Below are 21,223 nucleotides of genomic sequence, written 5' to 3' on the forward strand. Positions count from 1 at the left end.
GGGGCTGAGCTGAGAAATTCCCTCAGAGATAGCTTACAAATAATCACTGTGCAAGCTCATAGATATGTTGTGGAGTTGTTGCCTTAGAGAAATTCTCAAAAACTGAACATTTTGGGTTACGTTTATCCTGAAAGCCTTTTGTATATGCAGTCTCATCTACTCCCACGAATATTGAGAGTTGTTCTCAATAGAAGAACACAAATAGATGTATAGTTAAAATCACATTGAAGAGATAGATAAGTAGCTAAAGCTTGTTGCTTTTCTTCTAGCCATAAGACAACAGCCTCTAATGCATTGTCAGGTTAGGAGCTCATTATCAATATCAATTTGCTCTATTAACTCACTTGTAATATTTTTAAGAAGGTTATTTACTTGATCAGCAGTCTCAATAGATGTCGTTAAAGATACAATTGCCGTGGTGGCAGTAGCTGCTAATATAACTATAGAAACTATACACATGATAAGAGTTCCCAAGAATCTTCTTCTATGAATTTTCTCAAATGTTTGTATTAGCAGAGATACGCCTAAGGGAGGTTGCCAAGACCAAGTTAGATTAACAGGGATCCACATATCAGCCTGTTTCATTTCAACACAAATAAAGCAGTGATATTTAGATTATAGATATTGAAGGAAGTTATGCAGCTAAGATAATAACTTGGAGGAGGTATAATAAGATTAAATGTCCCTGATGTGAACTGCAAAGTATTCACTGTAGCAGCTAATAATACATATGATGAGTGGTATAAATGACTGCAGCATGACTTTTAACATTAACTTGAGTCATAATATAATTATTCATGACCCTGCCAGAAGTATTATGAATAATCTTTTTATATACAGCTGTATAGGCAGACCTTTCTATGAGTGGGAGGCCTAATCTCCAAAGGGATAGGTGCCAAGGGGAGGTGGAGGAATCATTAGACTGGGATAGCAGGATTGCCCAGTCCGAAGCTTCCCCAACCAAAACCATTAGTATTTGTTTGATTAAAGGAAGCCAGGGTGCCAGTTCCCTCATAAATGATCCAATCTACTGCCCAGTCAATAAATCATATATGTAGTTTGGAGCAAACAGTTGGGAATCTAGCTCTACAAAGATGCCAGATAGGTGAAGGAAGATTTTTCATTCTTATGCAAAGGGGAATGGGTGTAGGGAATATAAAGGGGCTATTTTCTAGAGTTTCACAATCAAAGCCACTAGTAGCTGAAACTGAAAAATTTACAGCGCAGCTAATATTCCCAGTCATGGGGAAGGTATAACAGATAGGCTTAACAGGAATAGAAGGTGAGCTCTTATTTTTACAGGCTACACATAGAGGGTATGCTAGTGTGGCAAAGGAAAGAGTGTTATTGATAGTAAATGGTGAACAGGATCAGACGATGGCCCTAGGGGGGATCCAGCACCCCTCCATCCATACAGTGTCATTAGAAGAAATAAGAGGATTGGATCATCCCAGGTGATTGGTGCAAGAACAGGAGGATCCAGAATATGAGCCCAATGGACATGTTCCCCCAGTGCAGGCATAACTAAGGTGAGAAAAAGAATAAGAGTTATTATCCTAATTGAATTACTAGATACAATGGCTAAATACAGGAGAAATCTATTCTCTAGTGTGTCAAAAGCCCAGTTTGTTGAATCATGGTGGAGGTTTGTTGGTCCAGCTTTTTAAAGCTTCCCCAAGTCATATTACAGTTCCTGTTGAGATTCTGTCATTTTCCCTGATGACAGTTGTTAATCTTTATCTTCTTCAGTGGTGGCATGAGAGTCTCTGGGATCTGCAGTGTCTTTGCCTGTGGGTTTCAGTTCAGCACAGTTGACTGGAGGGCTCTCTTGGACAAGTCCCTGATAAGGTTTCACCAAATGAACAGGAAGCCACCACACACCTGTAGGAGTGGGGATACAAGCATATCCCCTTCCCCAGGTTAATAATGGAGCCGGCCCCTTCCAGAGATTGTTTTCTAAGGGCTCCTTGTAAAGTACTAGGGGGCGTGGCTCCTTATGTCTCACAGCATTGAAGTGTTTTTCTATGGCTGTATAGTCTGAAGAGTCACAATTTTAAAAATTTAAAGTTTGTAGAGCCTTGTATAATCTTTCTTTTGGAGAAAGTTGATCACCATCATTCCCCCTTTTTTGTTTAAGCAAGCATGTTTTCAAGAGGCCATGGGCATGCTCTATGATAACTTGCCCTGTGGATTATGCGGGATACCAGTGGAATGTATAATATCCTACTGCTGAAAGAAAAGTTGTAATGCATGGGAGATGAAGGCTGGCCCATTATCTGTCTTTATTTTGCCTGGTTTTCCTAAAAAGGAGAATGCTTCTAGCAAATGGGCCTTGACATGTTGGCTTGTTTTATTCACATGTGCAAAGGCAAAGATACAATGAGAAAAGGTGTCAACACTTGCATGCACATATTTTAGGCAGCCAAACATAGGAAAATGAGTATTATCAGTTTGCCATAACTCATTGACTTGCAAACCATGGGGACTAACTCTCCAGGTGGTGTAGGTCTAGAAATCTTGGCAGTCAGTGCATGCTTTAATAATTTGTTTTACCTGTGTGGCAGTGATGTGAAATATTTTCCGCAGACCTTTTGCATTTTGGTGATAAAATTCATGAGAGGCAATGGCCTTGTGAAAAAAATAGAGCAACTATAGAGTCAGCTTGAGCATTGCCCTCAGTTAACGGCCCCAGAAGTTTAGTATGAGATCTGATATGGGTGATATGTAGTTGAAATTTATGTTGATGCAAGAGAGTTTGCAGAGTCAGGAAGAGGGCATGCAGATTGATCAGGAGTTTCATTTAACAAGGCTGTTTCAATATTTTGGACAATGTAGAATGCATATTCTGAATCACTTACAATGTTTAAAGGCTCTGCAGAAAAATGTCACAAGGCTGAAATGATTGCACTGATTTCTTCTACCTTCTGAGTCAAGGTATGTTTAGAAGAGGTGAAGGAATGCCAAGAATAATTTCCTTCCAGGTGAAAGCAGATTTACCTGTTTTTCCAGATCCATCCACACAAAGAGTTCAAGCTCCAGTAAGTGGTCTGGGAGACAACACACTGGGCGTAACAAAAGTAAAGTTGGCAAACTGCTGGAGCAAATTGTCAGGGGGTAAGGACGATGAGATTTTTCCTGTGAAGTCAGCTAGAGCTATCTGAAAATCTAAAGAAAATGACAATAATTGTTTAAAGTGTTCTGTGGTTAACTTAAGGTGTATGTAAGCAGGATCATATGCAGTCAGCTGATTACAATGCAGTCATCATTTGGCAATGATGTTTGCTAGTAAACAATAATAGGGATTAACAGAATATTTAGGAAGGTGGGAAAGGAAAATCCATTCCAAGCAAGATAGATCAGGAGTCAATTGTCAAAGAATTCCTGTAGGTAAATTCATGGTGAACACACAGAACAAGTGTAACAGAAAGGATGGAACATAGCAAGAAAGATATTTTTGTTGGATGGAGTCCACCATGAGCTGCAATTCTTTCTGGGTTTCTGGAGTCAGAGTATGAGAAGAATTGAGATCTGATGGACCTTTCAGTGTATTAAAAAGGTGAGTTAATTGGTAGGTAGGAGCTCCTAAGGAGGGTCTAATCCAATTGATAACCCACAATAATTTTTGGAAATCATTTAAGGTTTTCAACAAAGCGGTCAAGATTTGTAGATTCTGAGGCTTAACAGGCCTTTCTGTCAGAATATAACCTAAGTATTTCCAAGGGGAAGTATACTGAATCTTTTCAGGAACTGATATCACCCATATAATGGTATCAATAAGATATCATCCATATAATGGTATATAAGAATGGTCGGAAACTAAAGCCTGACAGGTTGAATAATCTGATGTATTAGCAATTGACATATAATAGAGCTGTTTAGCATATCTTGAGGAAGTACAGTCCAATGATATTGAACAGAGGGAGTGGAATTATTAAGGGAAGAAAGAGAGAATGCAAAACATTCCTTATCTTTGGCTGCTAAAGGAATAGTGAAAAAGCAGTCTTGCAAATCAATTATAACTAGGAGACATCCTTGTGGGATCATTGCAGGGTTAGCTGCTCCTAATTGTAAAGACCCCATAGGTTGAATGAGGCATTAATTTGCCATAAGTCATGTATCAATCTCCATTTTCCAGATTTCTTAGGAATAACAAATATAGGAGTGTTCCATGGTCTGGTAGATTTTCCAGGTGTCCTTGCTTAAATTGTTCCTCTGCTAGTAAGTGAGCAACCTTTAACTTTTCCTCTTTCAAGGGCCACTGATTAACCCATATCAGCATGTCAGTAAGCCAAGTAAGGGCAAGAGGTTTTAAACAATTGGTGGCCCCTATGAAAAAGGAGGTAACAACAATTCTACTTGCCCTTGTAACAAAAACTCTCAGCCCCATAAGTTTGTGGGGATAGGCATGACATGAGGTTGAAACAAACCAACTTTATTTTGGGGGCCAAGGACCTGCAGTGTATTCCTACTTTGTTGTGGTTTTGAGAAGCCTCCAATCCCTTATACAGGAAACTGGCAATCATTTAGTGGCCACTCCTCAGACAAGTTGGAAGAAGACATGTCAGAGATGTCAGCTCCTGTGTCATCAACCCAGTGAAGGGCTAGGCTTCAATGGTGATTTGCAGCATAGGCTTATATAAATTTAATAATTTGGACAAAAAAAACAGTATTAGGATCAGTACTGCCAAAGCCTCTAGATCCTCTCATTTAGAAATTTGTTTGAGTTTTTAAAAAAGGCAGAAGAATTAGTTGAACTATATTTCTACCTGCTGGAAGTGTTTGGAAAATGGGAGAATGAAGCATTATTTTAATCTCTCCAGTATAGTCAGAACGAATAACTCCAGGATGGTCAATAATTCCAGCACATGTAACACTACAACTCTCCCTATTAAAAAGCCTACTGGGTCCTTTGACAAGAGTCCCTGAACTCTGGTGGGAACTAAAAGCACCTTATGTTGCTCACTTTTGATTATTTTCTTGGAAGGAAATAAGTCCAGTCTGCACTCACCCTTGTGGCAGCCTGGAGATCACTGATTCTATGGGGTTTAACCCCAGAAATTCCTCGTTGTAACTCTGGTATCTTTTCGGAGTACAAGGGTTCCCCCTCTTCCTCCTGTTTCCTGACAAGGGGCGCCCACAGTTATTAAACTTGTATCTACACTAGCTGGCCCAGTGCTCCCTCTTGCCGCACTTAGGGCACAATTTTGCTGAGGCTGCATTCTTAAAGATTTTCTTGTGTTTTTACAGTCCTTTTGCACAAGACCCATTTGTTACACTTGTAACAAATCACATCCTTATATATTAGGGCTGCCAGCATACGAGCCTTATGAGTTTCCATTCCCACATTCTGGCATGCTTTAAAATAATCTCCTATTTCTGCTGCAAGATTCTTAACTGGGAGAATGGCTTTCTGACAATCATCATTAGCATTCTCACAGGCTAGCTGAAGCAGTAAAGTTTCAGCAGTTTGCATGTTTTCTATCTGCCTATCAATTTCCTTTTTTATTCTATCTATAAAGACCATGTAATTTTAAGTAGCTCCCTACCTAATTGCTGCAAAGAATTTCTGTGGTTGTTTTCCTTCAGGAACTGTCTTACATGATCAGTAAGCTGTATCAGAGCATTGTTGTTCAAGTCTTCCATCCACCTGCGCTTGTGCTGCTGGTTGTGCATATGGACAAGTTCCCATCAATAACTCAAGTCCTATGGGAATGGCAATTGGTCAGATTTACCATAGATAAATGACTTGCTCTATCTTGATATTCACTCAACCATATACTGAATTGAGTAGAAGTGAGCAAAGTTTTTGCTAGGACTTTTCAGTCCCATGGATAATTGCATAAGAATTTCCAAGAACCTCCATCATTCACTCAGTGAAAGGGGAATGCATGCCATTTTCTCTAATACCCTTTTTTAACTTCTTGAACACGGCATAAGGCCAAATGTCATGTTGAGTGGGTTGACCCTACTGTTGTATTACTGGATAGAAGCTTGGATAAATGTCTCCCTCTTTTAAAGCTTCTTTGAGACAGGCTTCCATGGAGGGTACAAACTTTTCTAACAGACTTTGAGAACACTTGGTTTTCTGATATATTTGACTCATGACCCAGGAAGGGGCAGAGGAGGAAGCAGATGGAGTGGAAATAGACAATAAGGGTGAAGGAGGTTCTTCTGGCTTGGGTGGAGGATGCTCTTCTGACTCCTTTACCAGAATCTCATCATCTTGTGGAACCAAAGCTGTTACTTGAATTGGTTCCAGAGCAGTTTTTATGAGTCCCCAATGTCACTCAACTCCCTGCCTCCTGATGATATTTTGATTGTTCCCCTACCTTTTTCCAAACCTCAAAATCTAAAGTCCCCTACGTAGGGAACCATGGGCAGTAATGCACAGTAACTTTAAACAAGGCTATTAAGTGCTGATCTTCCACATTACAGTCTGCTGCCTTTAGTAGTTGGTGAATAATCTTAACAAACTGCTCCTGATCCTCAGAAAGATCACAGCCCATAGTTAGGAAAGTGAAAGAATGGAAGCATGCCAGAAGTATCTAGCATACTGGTATTCTCTTACTGTGAGAATTGGTCCAGACAAAATTCACACCCTAGGCATTGCTTCTGCAGCTCTTAGTCTCAAAAGAGATGACAAGGCCCCACATTGGGTTGCACTTGTTACCTCTGAACACTCTGTCCTACAGAGTTTCAGGGGAGCCACATGAAAAGAAAGAAGTGAGTTTCTTGAGAGGCAAAAAGTTGTTTATTGGAGTCATGCAGTTGATTATATACTCTTGCTACAGTAGTTGTTTTTCAAAACGAGGCTGAAGTCATACATTCTAGAGAAGTATATGTGCATGTATTTTGATCATTTATGGGACTTGTTTTTACCCAAAGTTGCTTGTCAAGAAGCAGCCATGAAGAATATAATGTAAAGGAAGAGAACACATTGGGAGAGGGTAAAACAGAACACCTAGCTGGCGCAATCCTGCAAGACTGCTTTCAGCATTGTCATGAGGTTTTCCATCATTCTATGGGATCTCAGCTGCCGGATGCTCCACCATAGCTGAAATCTGCTGATTCTTGTTTGCAGTTCCATTGCTTCCAGCTTCTGATTCTTGTGTCCTTAGCTGCTCCAGAGCAACACTGCATTTTGTCTCTTAGATTCCCATCTTCCAGGGCCAGAGATTTCTTCTCTCCTAGCATCTGGGTTCAAAGGACTCTCTCAAGTCCTTCCACATCTCCACACATCTTTGTCTATTTTGGCTCTCTCTGTTGGCACTCCAAAAATCTCTGTGTGCATCTGAGCTTCCACCAAAATGTTTCCCCTTTTAAAGGACTCCAGTGAACTAATCAAGACCCACTTCGAACAGGTGATATCCCATCTCCATCTAATCAAAAGGCCACACCACAATTGGGCCATCACATCTCCATGGAAGTAATTTAATCAAAAGATCACACCCACTATGCAGTGGGTCCATCTCCATGGAAACAATCTAATCAAAGTTTTCCCTCCTAAGCAATAAGTTTGCATCCACAAAATTGGATTAGGAAAAGAGCATGGCTTTTCTGGGGTACATAACACTTTCAAATTAGCACATTGACTTTCTGGATCTTGCAACTCTAACTATGAGCTAAGGATGAGTAAGAGGACCCATTTCATCTACAGCTTGTAGCAGTTTTCCAAACTGCTCACATCTGCTTTCCTGAAATTTTTTCCCTGGCCTGATATTTCCCAGTCCTATCTTACAACATCAATCACTTGGGAAAGAAGAGAAATATTATACCTGTCTAATAATATGCATATTTCCTTTACCTAATTTAATAAAAGCTCCACCTCATGCAACTATTTCTATGCCTAATTGTAGGTTCTTTCTTAATCATTATCACTATTGCTCCTACTAGGAAGTGTAATACAAGTGGTAAAAACGTGGTAGTCGTGGAGAAGTTTAAGCGTTTAATTCCCTTAAGGAGCATAGTAACCAAGTTTGGGTTTAACCAAAAGTAACATTGTCCTATAGCTCGGAAAATGTGCATTGGTAGGATTAAATACATTTACAATGGTAACTGGTTTCATGGACCTTGGAGCATTTATAGCATTTCAATAATGGTGTGCTTTACAAGAGTTTGCGATTCCCTCTCTTCCCTGTAACCCAGTGGTTCTTCCCTTTGTACATTTTCCTGGTTCTGGCATTTACCTTCCACCAGTATTTCAGATAAATTATTATTATTTCTAGAAATTCTATCAAGTTTAAGGTGTCTATAATATTATTTCCTTTTTTCTTTTGTCAAGATATGTCATTATTTTTTATGAAATTAAAACTTGTAAGCTAGTGTCATCATCTAATGTAGCATGTAATTCAGATGAAAAATTCCTTCATTGATAGAACTTGAACTTTAAAAATAGAATCATTTTCATACTTTAACACTTTAATCATGCAATAAATTGCATATCAAGTTATTTTAAATGAAGTGCATTTAATCCTATTTATATACGATGTGATAGTTTTCCATACTTTATAGAGCATTTCACAAGTGTTTTGTCAGTTTGCTCATTCCATCCTTACAAATGGGTAATGTACTCTATTTCCTTTTTGGCTCATGCAATTTTTCATGTAATCTTTCTTAAGGTCCTTATTCTTATTAAAGGTTTAATTGTTTTTGCAAATTTGGGATTTATTATAGAGATTGAAAGTGTAGCACTTCAGAGAGTTGCTTAAGAGTGCAATCACTTAAGACCTCAAATACTGATGCACCAAATTGAGGAGTAGGCAAAATTTTTCTTTGCATCTGTCCTTTGTAACATCCACCCTTCTTCAACTTCCATTCTTTTCTGTAGTACCATTGCCTACTGGTTATTTCCTGCTAACCCTGTCCAATAAGTGGGAGTATCTGTTAATGACAAGGTACATTTTAGTGTTAATAAGTGTGTAGAGTATTGAGTAGCAATATAACAAAGTGTTTATTTTTCTTTCCCTTTTCTCTAGGATGAACGGAGCTGAAAGTGGATGTCAATTACAGTTTCAGTCTCAAGTAAGAAATGTAGAGTGATGAATACTAAGTACAGACTTCCATTCTCCTGAGAAAAAAAGGGCTCAGAGTGCCCCTTGCCAGACTTTTAGTGATGTAAATTAATTCTGGATACCCCAAACATTGTGATTCTAAAGTCTAAAATGAACTGACTCAATTCACTTAATTGACCCATGCAGGTTGAAAGGAGGCCCATCTGATGCTTGAATATGGTTAGAAATCTTCAGTACCTCAGAACTGTTCCTCAAAATGAGGATGGGGAATATATAATTTCAACTAGACATGGACCTCTGATTCCTAGACCATCTGTACCACCATAACTGAGCCACCAGAGAAGACTATCTCTCCCTGATGTCACCCCTTACCTTTTCCTATGTGAACATATATTAATGAATCTTATGTATTTAATTTTTCCTTGCCTATTGCCACCAATTCACAAATGATTAAAGATACCCCTGGTGTTTGCTTTCAAGCTTCTGGAATGTGATATGGCAGAAATGGAATGGCTTTTAAAAAGGGGAATTTAATGAATTATATATTTACAGTTCTAAGCTTATGAAAATGTCAAAACTAGGGCACCCAGGGAAAGATATCTCAATTCAAGAAAGGTCAATCTGTCTGCTGGGAAGGCAAAAAGCTAGCATCTGCTGTTCCTTTGCTACTGGGCTCTGTTGGTTTCAGCTTCTGTTCCTGTGGGGGGTTCCCATTTTGCTTCTCCAGGGTTGGTTTTCATCGATTGGCTTCCCTTAGCTGTCTCCACATTCTGGCTTGCTTAACATCTCATTGCAATGTCTGCTAGGCTCCAAGCATCTCCAAACATCTGTGTGTCTGTTATCCAAGTGTCAGCATCTGTGTGAGCCCTTCTTTGAAGATTCTGACAGTTATACAATTCTGACTCTCTCAAATATTTCCTCTTTCAAGGGATTCCAGTAAACTAATCAAGACCCATCTGGAGTGGGTGGAGTCACATCTCCATATAATCAAAAGATCACACCCACAATTCGGCATGCTACATCTCTATGGAGATAATTTAATCAAAAGTTTCCAATTTACAGTATTGAATTAGGATTAAAAGAAATGACTGGCTCCACAGGACTGAATCAGGATTAAAACATGGCTTTTCTGAAGAACATAATACTTTCAAATCGGCACAGTCCTTAATTCATTTATTCATTCAATCAACAAATATTGACTGCTTACTATATGCCAAGCACTATTGCAGCTCCCTAGAACATAGCTGTAACAATAAAGTCAAGATTATTCCCCTCAACGGGCTTAGGTTTAGTGGGGAAAGGAGAAGACAATAAGCAAATAGATAATATAATGCCCAGATAGTGATAAATTGCATGAGGGGAAATTAAGGCTAAGTAGGTGGTAGAGCATGTCAGAAGAGAGTGTGACTTTTTTTGATAGGGTGATCAGAGCATAAAGAGCATACTATAGCTTCCTGTTTTCTAGAGTTTCTATTACCTCCAAGGCTTTTTGATGCCCAAGACATAAATAAGCTCATTCCTGGTAGGAAATAGGCAGTATGGACCAGTTTATTTCACTGTGTATGCCCCTCAAACAGAAGGTGGAGTTGAGGAGGATAAGGGCCATAGAAGGCAGGTTGGGTATTAGGTTTATGAATTATTTTAAAATAATAATTATGAAAATTTTAAACATACATGAAATAAATGATGTGGAATAATGAAACCCCCATGCATTCATCACACAGATGCAATAATTGTCAATAATTTATCACATTTGCTTTTCCTAAACATTTTTGTTGAAATAGTTCAAAGCAAAACCCAAGTATCATATCTTTTCACCTCTACATATTTAAAAGTATGCCTCTCTAAAAGAATGGACTTTTCTTACATAATCACAATGATAATATCATATCTAACACACACACAAAAAAATGATTCCTTGGTATCATCTATTACTTAGTCAACAAATTTCCCTAGTAAGGACTTTTTAGGATTGTGAATGTCACATGGGCTTAGAAGGCAATTTTGCAAAGTGCTTATGAATAATGCACTTTGAAGTTAGGAAGAAATGTTTGAATCCTGGCTTTCCCATATGCAAGTTTTGTGAGGGTTACCTTTCTAGGACTTGTTTCCTTCTGTGAAAATGGAGGTAATCATATTATAAAGCTGTTTTGGAGCTTAAAATGAGTGAACACATGTAGAGAGTTTATTACAGTATCTAGCATAATATTATTCAATAAAATGACAAGTAGCACAATTTCTCACTTGGTATAGTGAGAAAAAGGAGAAATAGAAGTACACCCAAAGTCAGAAAAATGTGGGCTGTGCCTTTTTTCAAGAAAATTTATTAAAGAAGTAGTGGATTGATAAAACAATCATGCATAAAATACAGGATACCCATACACCACCCCATCACCAACACTTTGCCCTGATGTGGAACATTTGTTACAATTGATGATAGCAGTTTTTTGTAATTCTACTATTTTCTTAGCAGAATTGCTAAGAAACCTGTGTTAAGGTTGATGACAGATTACTTAATGTACTATAAACTATCATCAATAGTTTACAATAGATATTTTCCCCATAAACTATCCTGTTATTAACACCATATATTAGTGTAGTATATTTGTTATAACTCATTAAAAAGCATTGTTATATTTGTACTAAGTATAGTCCAGTGTCCAAAAGATGTGTTCACTGTATTTTACAGTCCATATATGTACTAACTTGTGCCCTATTAATCAAATTCACCTATACAGTTCTGTGCTGATAATTATACTCACAATAATGTGCTAACACTACAATAGTCCATTCCAAAATTTTACAACCAATCTAAACAAAAATTCTGTACAAATTAAAAATCCACTCCAATTTTCTAACCCCAATCTATCCCCTCATAATCTATATTCTGGATTCTAACTATGAGTTTCCTATATATAATTAGTTCATATCCATGAGATATGCAATATTTGTCCTTTTGTGTCTGGCTCATTTCATTCAGCATAATGTCCTCAAACTTCATCCATGTTGTCTCATTAATCAGGACTTCATTCCTTTTTATGGCTGGATAAAATTTCATTACCTTAATATATACAACATTTTGTTTATTCATTCATTCACTGATGGATGCTTGGGTTCCTTCCATCTTTGGCAATTGTGAATGATGCTGTATCAACATTGGTGTTCAAATATATGTTCAGAATTCCTTGCATTCAATTCTTCTGGGTATGTACCTAGTAATGGGATTGCCAGATGATTAAGTGATTCTATATTTAGCTTCCTGAAAAACTGCCAAACAGTCTTCTAAAGTGGCTGCACCATTTCACATTCCCACCAACAATGAATGTTTCTATTTCTCCACATCCTCTCCAAACACTTGTAGTTTTCTGCTTTCTTTTTTTTTTTAATAAGGCTACTCTAGTAGGCATAGAATGATATGGCATTGAGGTTTTGATGTGCATTTCCCTAATAGCTAGTGATGTTGAGCATTTTTCATGTGCTTCCTAACCATTTGCATCTCCTCTTTGGAGAAAATTCTGTTCAAACTTTTTAATTGGGTTGTTGGTCTTTTTATTGTTGAAGTGTAAGATTTCTTTATATATTCTGGATATTAAACCCTTACTAGATATATAGTTTCCAAATATTTTCTACCAGTGATTAAGTTGCCTTTTCATTCTCTTGACAAAGTCCATTAAAGAACAAAAGCTTTTCATTTTGATGAGTTGCCATTTTTCTATTTTTATTGTTGTTTGTGCTTTGAGTGTGAAGTCCAATGAACCATTGCCTAACCCAAGATCCTAATGATGCTTCCCTACATTTTCTTCTAGGAGTTTTATAGCCCTCATACTTATATTTCAGTCTTTGATCCATTTTGAGTTAATTTTTCTACATAGTGCGAGAGAGGGGCCCTCCTTCATTCTTTTGTATCCAGTACTCTGAACACCATTTGTTGATGAAACTGTTAATTCCCAATTGAGTGTACTTAGCGTATTTGTCAAAAATCAACTAGCCAAAAATGTGAGAGTCTATTTCTGAAATTTCCATCTGATTCCATTGATCGATATATCTATTCTTGTGACTGTACTATGCTGTTTTGACTACTGGAGCTTTTTATGCTTTAAAGTTAGGAAGTTTGAGTCCTCCAACCTCAGTCTTCTTTTCCAAGGTAGTTTTGGCTATTTGAATCCCTTCCATTTCCAAAGCTCTAATAGCTTTGTTTTAGATTTTTTGAGACTTTCTATGTATAGTATCCTGTCATCTTCAAATAGTGAAAGTTTAGCTTCTTCTTTTCCAATTTGGATCCAATTTTATTTCTTTTTCTTGCCTAACTATTCTGTCTGAAACTTCCAGTACAATGATGAATAACAGTGGTGACAATTAGAATTCCTTGTCTTTCCAGATCTTAGAGGGAAAGCTTTCAGTCTTTCATGACAGAGTATGCTGTTAGCTGTGCATTTTTCATATATACCCTTTGTCAAATAGAGGAAGTTTCCTTCTATTTGTATATTTCTAAGTGTTCTTATCAAGAAAGAATTCTGCATTTTTTCAAATATCTTTTCTGCATCAATGGAGATGATCATATGTTTTTTCCTTCATTTTGTTAATGTGGTGTAATACATTAATTTCATTTTCTTATGTTGAACCACCCTTGCATACCTAGAATAAAACCCACTTGATCACGATGTATAATTCTCATAACATATTATTGGATTCGATTTCCAAGTATTTTGCTGAGGATATTAGCATCTACATTTACAAGATAAACTGGCCTTAATGATCTTTTCTTATAGTATCTTTATCTGGCTTTGAGTATTAAGGTGATGTTGGCTTTGTAAGATGAATTAGGGAGTCTTCCTTTCTTTTCAACTTTTGGAAGAGTTTGAGCAGGATTGGTATTAATTCTTCTTGGAATGACTTCACCTAGAAAGCCATCTTTTCCTGGCTTTTCTCTTGGGGGAGACTTTTGATGACACTTTTAAACTCTTTAGTCATAATTGGTCTGTTGAGGTCTTCTATTTCTTATAGAGTCAGTGTAGATTGTTCATGTGCTTCTAGGAATTTGCCTACTTCATTTAGGTAGTTAATTTTTTGTCATACAGTTGCTCATAGTATCCTCTTATGATCATTTTTATTTGTGTGGGCTCAGTAATAATGAACCCTCTCATTTCTGATTTTAGCTATTTGTATCTTCTTTTCTTGTCAGGGTAGCTAAGGGTTTGTCAATTTTATTGATTTTTTTAAAGAACCAAGTGTTGGTTTTGTTAATCCTCTCTATTGTTTTTTTGTTCTCAATTTCATTTATTTCTGTTCCAATCATTGTTATTTCTTTCCTTCTGCTTGCTTGGGATTAGTTTGCTCTTCGTTTTGTAGTTCTTCCAGATGTGAAATTTAGATCTTTAATTTTCGCTCTTTCTTCTTTTCTTATGTAAGCTTTGAGGGTATAAGTTTTCCTCTCAGCCTCTTCTGTGTCCAATAAGTTTTGATACTTTGTGTTTTCAATTTCATTCACCTCAAGATATTGACTGCTTTTCTTTGCAATTTCTTCTTTGACCAAGTGATTGTTTAGGACTTTGTTATTTAACTTCCATATATTTCTGGATTTTCCAGTTCTCCACCTGTTTCTGATTAAGAGCTTCATTCCATTATAGTAAGAGAAGATGCTTTGTATAATTTCAATCTGTTTGCATTTATTGAGAATTGTTAGGCCCTAACATGGTTTGTCTTGGAAAATCATCCATGTGCACTAGAGAAGAATGTGTATCTTGTCTTGTGGTGCAATGGTCTTCATAAGTCTTTTAGGTCTAGTCCATTTATCATATTATTCAAGTTCTCTATTTCTCTATTGATCTTCTGCCTTACCAGTGTTCACCATGCTGCACCCTACTCCTGTGCTCCAAGGTCTACCTGAGCTGCACCACATACCCACAGCACCTGCACTGCACTTCTACAACCCCACAATCAGTGTTCTTAGTCACCAGTGTAGTGGTCCCAACCTGTGCTTATATCTGTGTTGCAACGCATCATTGCACTGCTGTGCCCTGTCCTACACCCCCCATCCTGCTCCACAACTATCCTGCCAATACAAAGCTTTAGACTACTGAAGGAAATAAACTTACAAAGTAAACCAATCAAGATATTTACATGCTGTGAAAATAACAGAGGATCACCAAGCATATCAAGATGCAAACACATATAGTCCAGCCTAATGACCAAATTGAAACACCAGAGGAGACACATACTTTGGGATAACTAATTAAAGATGTTCATATAACTTTACTAAATGAAATAGACGTGATGGCTAATGACATAAAGGAGATAAAGAAGACACTAGAAGAACATAAAGAAGAATTTGAAAGATCTTCTGCCTTCGTGTTCTACATATTGATGAAAGTGGTGTATTAATTCCCCAATTATTATAGTAGAGATGTCAATTTATCCTTTCAGATTTGCCCCTGTTTTTCTCATGTATTTTGGGGTACCATGGTTATGTGCATAAATATTTATGATTGTTATTTCTTCTTAGTGGATTGCCCCTTTTGTTAATATATAGTGTCTTCTTTGTCTCTTATAACAACTTTTGACTTAAAGTCTGTATTGCTCCATCTTAGTATAGCTACTCCAGCTTTTTTTCGGTTATTATTTGAATGAAATATCTTTTTACAGCCTTTTCCTTTCAATGTATTTATATCTTTATTTCTAAAGTGAGTCTTTTTTTAATAGCTTGTAGATGGATTATACCTTTTAATCCATTCTGCCAACCTGTATCTTTTGATTGAAGCATTTAATCCATTAATATTCAGCATTACTACTGCAAAGGCAGTACTTAATTCAGCCATTTTGTCCTTTGGTTTATATATGTCGCTTATTTTTGTCTCTATTTTCCTTCATCACTACCTCCTTTTCTGTATAGTTGGTCTTTTGTGATGTATCTGAATTATCCTTTTCTCATACTTATTTCTGTATATTTTTCAAATATTTTCTTTGTGATTACACTGATGCTTTATATTCCACAACCCATATTTATAACTTAGTGATTTATAAAAATATCAACAGCTTCAATAGCATACATGCTTTCTGTTCACATATCCTTCTGTTTCCCCACTTTATGTTGTTTTTTTCCCAGTATACCATTTTATATTTTGCATGTTCGTTATCAGGAAATATGTCATTTTCTTCTTCAACTGCATTCTGACTCTGTGGGGACCAAAGAGTGGATTTGTATGTGAGGATACAGGATGTGCTGGTTTGAAAGGATATATGCCCCCTAAGAAAAGCCATGTTTTGATATAAATTCCATTTCTTAAAGGTAGAATAACCCTTATTCAATACTGTATATATGAAACTGTAATGAGATCATCTCCCTGATTGATGTGATTTAGTCAAGAATGGTTGTTAAACTGGATTAGGGGATGACATTTCTCCACCCATTTGAGTGGGTCTTGATTAGTTTCTGAAGTCCTATAAAAGAGGAGAATGAGAGATTCAGAGAGAGCAGCACCACGAAGCAGAGTCCACCAGCCAGCAACGTTTGGAGATGAAGAAGGAAAACACCTCCTGGGGAGCTTCATGAAACAGGAAGCCAGGAGACAAAGCTAGCAGATGACACCGTGTTCGCCATGTGCCCTTCCAGCCAAAAGAGAAGCCCTGACTGTGTTCACCATGTGCCTTCTCACTTGAGAGAGAAACACTGAACTTCATCAGCCATCTTGAACCAAGGTATCTTTCCCTGGATAGATGTCTTAGATTGGACATTTCTATAGACTTGTTTTAATTGGGATATTTTCTCGGCCTTAGAACTATAAACTAGCAACTCATTAAATTCCCCCTTTTAAAGGCCATTCCATTTCTGGTATATTGCATTCTGGCAGCTAGCAAACTAGAACACAGGACTATTGGGTTTTCCATTTCTCCTTTTATTTACCCTACTGATCATCTTCATTTCTTCACACTAATCCAAGTCAATCTCCCTTGTCTTTTCCTTTTAACCTGCAGAATTTCTCTTATTATTTCTTTTTTTAAGGATGAAGTAAATGACAGTGAATTTAATGATTGGACTTAGTCTCAATATACATATGCATACATTCCACTTCCAAATTTGGATATTTGCACTATACAAATTTCTTACACTAAGTCAGGTTTTGAGGATTGAAATGCAATCATGATTTTAAAAAGTACCTACTATTGCATTCTGTTTACAACTATTTAAGATGACATTTCTCCAGTATTTAAATTGTTAGTATACTTAAGAACCATGTCAGTGGCTGCTTTTTAGTAAATCAGATTTATTCATTGAAAGTAAATCTCCTCTGCTAAAAGTTCAAATTCCAAAAGCACTTAATTTGGTTTATCTCCTTTTGTAAGGTGAAATTAGAATATCTGTAGGGTTTTGCCTAAGATCAAGTGTAGTACCTGTTCTTACCAGTTTAATATCTGGTATGTTCTCTATCCCCTTAATTCTTGTGGGCAGGTCTTTCATTGATGAACTCCATCAGTTTCTGTTTATCTATGAACATTTTAAACTTTCCCTTATTTTGGAAATACAGTTTTGGCAGATAAAGAACTCTTGCCTGGAAGGTTTTTCTCTTCCAGTACATTAAATGTTTTATACTACTGCCTTCTCACCTCCATGGTTTCTGATGAGAAATTGGCACTTACTCTTATTGAGGATTCCTTGTAAGTGATGGATTGCTGTTCTCTTGCAGCTTTCAGAATTCTCTCTTTATCTTTGACATTTGACATTCTGATGATTATTATATGTATCAGAGTAGGTTTATTAGGATTTACTCTATTTGGAGTATTTTGTGCTTCTTGGACAGTTACATTCATGTATTTCATCAGAGTTGGAAATTTTTCAGTCATTAATTCCTCAAATATTATTTTTGCCTCTTTTCCCTTCCCATCTCCTTCTGGGACCCCCATGACACATACATTTGTGCATTTTATGTTGTCATTCAAATCTCTGAAATGTTGCTCAATTTTTTTTGTTCTTTTCTCTCTCTGTTCTCCTCTCTGTATTATTTTGACTGTCCTATCTTTTAGTTTGATGATTCTATCTTCTATATGTTTCAAATGTGCTGCTGAATGACTGTGGTATATTTTCAATCTCCATTATTTTTATTTTCATCCCCATAATATCTATGTTTCTTTTCATTCTTGCAAATTCTTCTGTATGGTCACACATTGTCTTTTCAATAGCCTTTATCTTGGGCAGGCCATGGAGGCTCAGCACGTAGAGTTCTCACCGGCCAAGCTGAAGACCAGGGTTTGATTCCCAGTGCCTGCCCATGCAAGAAAAAAAAATTTTTTTTAAATATCCTTTATCTCCTTATGTATATTTTCCTTCATCTCTTTGCATTAATTTAAGAGATTTGTTTGAAATTCTTTGACTAGTTGTTTAAACTTATTTATCTCCTCTGAAGTTTTAATTTATTCCCTGGGCTGAGCCATATCTTCCTCTTTCTTAGTATGGCTTCAAATTTTCTGGTGATGTATAGGCATCTGATTATCTTGATGAGTTACTGCTGAAGATCAGTTTCTCCCTCTTGCCTAGGGTTTATTTGCTGATAGACTATGTCTTAAGGCTCTTCTTTGATGCTTGATCCAATTTATTCTAAACTTTTGGAATAGTCCATGTTTAACTGTTCAGATTTTCTCAGCTCTTCTTCATTTGACTCTTGCCTTGGATATATGGTACCATTTTTAAGATTGCACTTTTTGAGTAATATTTCACTTCCTGGAGAAAGCTTCTTTTCCTCTGCTGCCTACCTGTGAATTTTTATCTGTTCTTTTTCTATGCAGAAATTTCTTCCCAGATCCTATAACTTTTTAATATTCTATCCCTCACTCAGTGCCTCATTTTTCCTTACTTTCAGCTCTGGCACCTTTTCTGTCACACAGTAGTTCAATTTCACACCCCCTTTTCTCTCTGTGAGGCTTTTCTTCATCCATTTTCTTCACCCTTAATGTATCCCACCCTGGGGTGCCACGTGAAATCAATCCAGAATTGTGTGTCATTCCAGCAAAATCATTTTTGCATTTAGATGGGCCCAGTGACAGTAAATGGATTGAGTGTGCACTCTTCTTACCAAATGCACTTCTATCACAGTTTGCACAGTCTCCCTCAAACACCCCCTGGGGTCGTTTTGTATGCTGCATTCCTCTGTGACTTGTGTTTTGCCCTGGGTCTTTATGGGGTTGGGTTCATGTGCCTGGATATGCTTTGGGTTTTAACCCACTGCTATGAGTAGTTTTATAGTCTGTGTCTTACTGGTAGGTGGGAGGGATCTGGGCTGCTGTCTCTGAGCAATTCTCAAGATGTGCAGTACTGAGTGAGGAGGAGGGAACAGGACCAGTGGCACATTGGCATGGAAATTTCCTGCCTGGCATTTTAATTTTTCTTCAGTTCAACATTTATAGAGTCCTCCTCCAGTCTCTACCAGCCTCCATGGTTTTAAGTAAGTGTAATTTGTTGTTTTAATCACTAAATATCTGCAGAGGTTTTTTTCAGGGAGATGTCTTATGTCTCCATGCTGATTATATCACTAGGTTTTGCCTTTTGTACATATTAGCTATGAAAGAAAACCTGAAACCTGTGTAAGGCTATGTAAAAACTGTGTTAATTAGGTCATTTATAGAAAATGTTTACCATTTCTGTTTTGTTGTCTTCAATACAACAGTGATTATTCATATTCAGTATTCTCATCTGTGAATAAGTTTCACTTCTTCCTTTCTGGGTTGTTATGATTAACTTGGACAGCATATTTGAACATATCCTGCATGATGTTCAATATTGTGGGAGCTCAATAAATATAGATTAGATATGCATAAAAATATGTTTAACTGAAATTTTATTTGATTTTCACACTAAATTATTCATGCATGTTCAGTCTTCATAATTTGTTGCTCATGATGCACACAGATTAATGTTACTTAGGAATTAGTTTATTTTGAAAGAGTTGTCTAGATGAAAGCATGAAGTCCTTGGCAGCCCCATAACTCTAAATTATATTGAACAATATTTTCCAAAGTTTAAAACACTAGAAATGAAATCATTTATCCAAGTAGAGTTTGTCTTTTTAAGATCTGAGGGCATCAGCAATTTTCTCCAATTGAGTTTGTTCAAAACATACAGAATAACTTAACTAAAAGTAGGCAATAATCTTCAAATAGGTCTAATCTACAAATATGCAAATAAGAATTTTCTGGCCTGTGCAATCTTAACACAGTTTTTGGCTAAGGACTGCTTTCAGCTCCATAGTTTCATTATTTCAGCATCTGTCTTCTGTGTGTGCAGTTTCTGCCTCCATTTCTGATTGCAAGACTGAGTTGCAAGTCTTGATTTACAATTTAAGTCACAACCCTGGCCTATTTGAGACAGCATTTGTCAGTCCCAGCTTAGATTTAAAATTCTCTTGACTAGCATACTCTGTCATTCCACCCACCTCAAATCAATTACTTAGAAGATTCACTTACCAGTCCTTGCTTCACTGTACTTATTGGTAGCCAAAGCATGCTTTTGATTCTTTTTTTCAAAAGTGAGAGTCAGAATTTAGAATAAGGTAAATTATTATCATTTTCAAATAGCTTAATTACCCAATAGTAACATTCCAAAAGAGTGAATTGGACTCAGTACACTTTTATGTAAGTTATTTTATTTTCAATTAGAAAAAGTGTATTTGTGAAGCACAAATAAGGTGAAAGATTTCCACCCATTCAAACCCAGACTCACTTTCAGACACACTTCATGTTTTAATAGTAATAAAAGTAAAGTTAGTGAATCCCTCCCAAGCAACTTCAGACTACTTCTCCATACTCTGTTGCATATCTTCATTTTCCTATACCTTCAGTAGTGTACTAGTAAATTTTTAACAATGGCCTTTTTTTTGTGGGAAGGAAGCCCTGATTTGTGGCATTTACCAATTTTCATGATGATACTGCTTCTATCATGATTGAGTTCAAGATACCAATGTAATGTCATTGAATGTGGAGTTGGGAAGAAATGTACACAATTGGGTTCCATGAGCAAGGTACTAGCAGACTCCAATATGTAAATGCCACCTTTCACCTAATCCCATCCCACCCATTTATTTCATGAAAGAAAAATATTTAACATGTTTACTTTTTAAATTATCAAATCTCTTTGGATAAAAAGCTTTCAGGGCCAGGAAAAGGAGGGGGGGGGTAGAGAGGGATAAAATCTCTACATAATACTTAAAATTTGAGCAATTTAAATG

General features: G+C 36.8%; 1 pseudogene; it reads left to right on the top strand.

Moving 5' to 3' along the window:
- The first annotated feature begins 17,362 nt into the window (after window positions 1-17,362).
- LOC143672402 (U2 spliceosomal RNA) lies at window positions 17,363-17,506 on the top strand (annotated as a pseudogene).
- Window positions 17,507-21,223: the final 3,717 nt, after the last annotated feature.

The sequence above is a fragment of the Tamandua tetradactyla genome, chromosome X, assembly GCF_023851605.1.
Source record: "Tamandua tetradactyla isolate mTamTet1 chromosome X, mTamTet1.pri, whole genome shotgun sequence".
Lineage (NCBI taxonomy): Eukaryota > Metazoa > Chordata > Mammalia > Pilosa > Myrmecophagidae > Tamandua > Tamandua tetradactyla.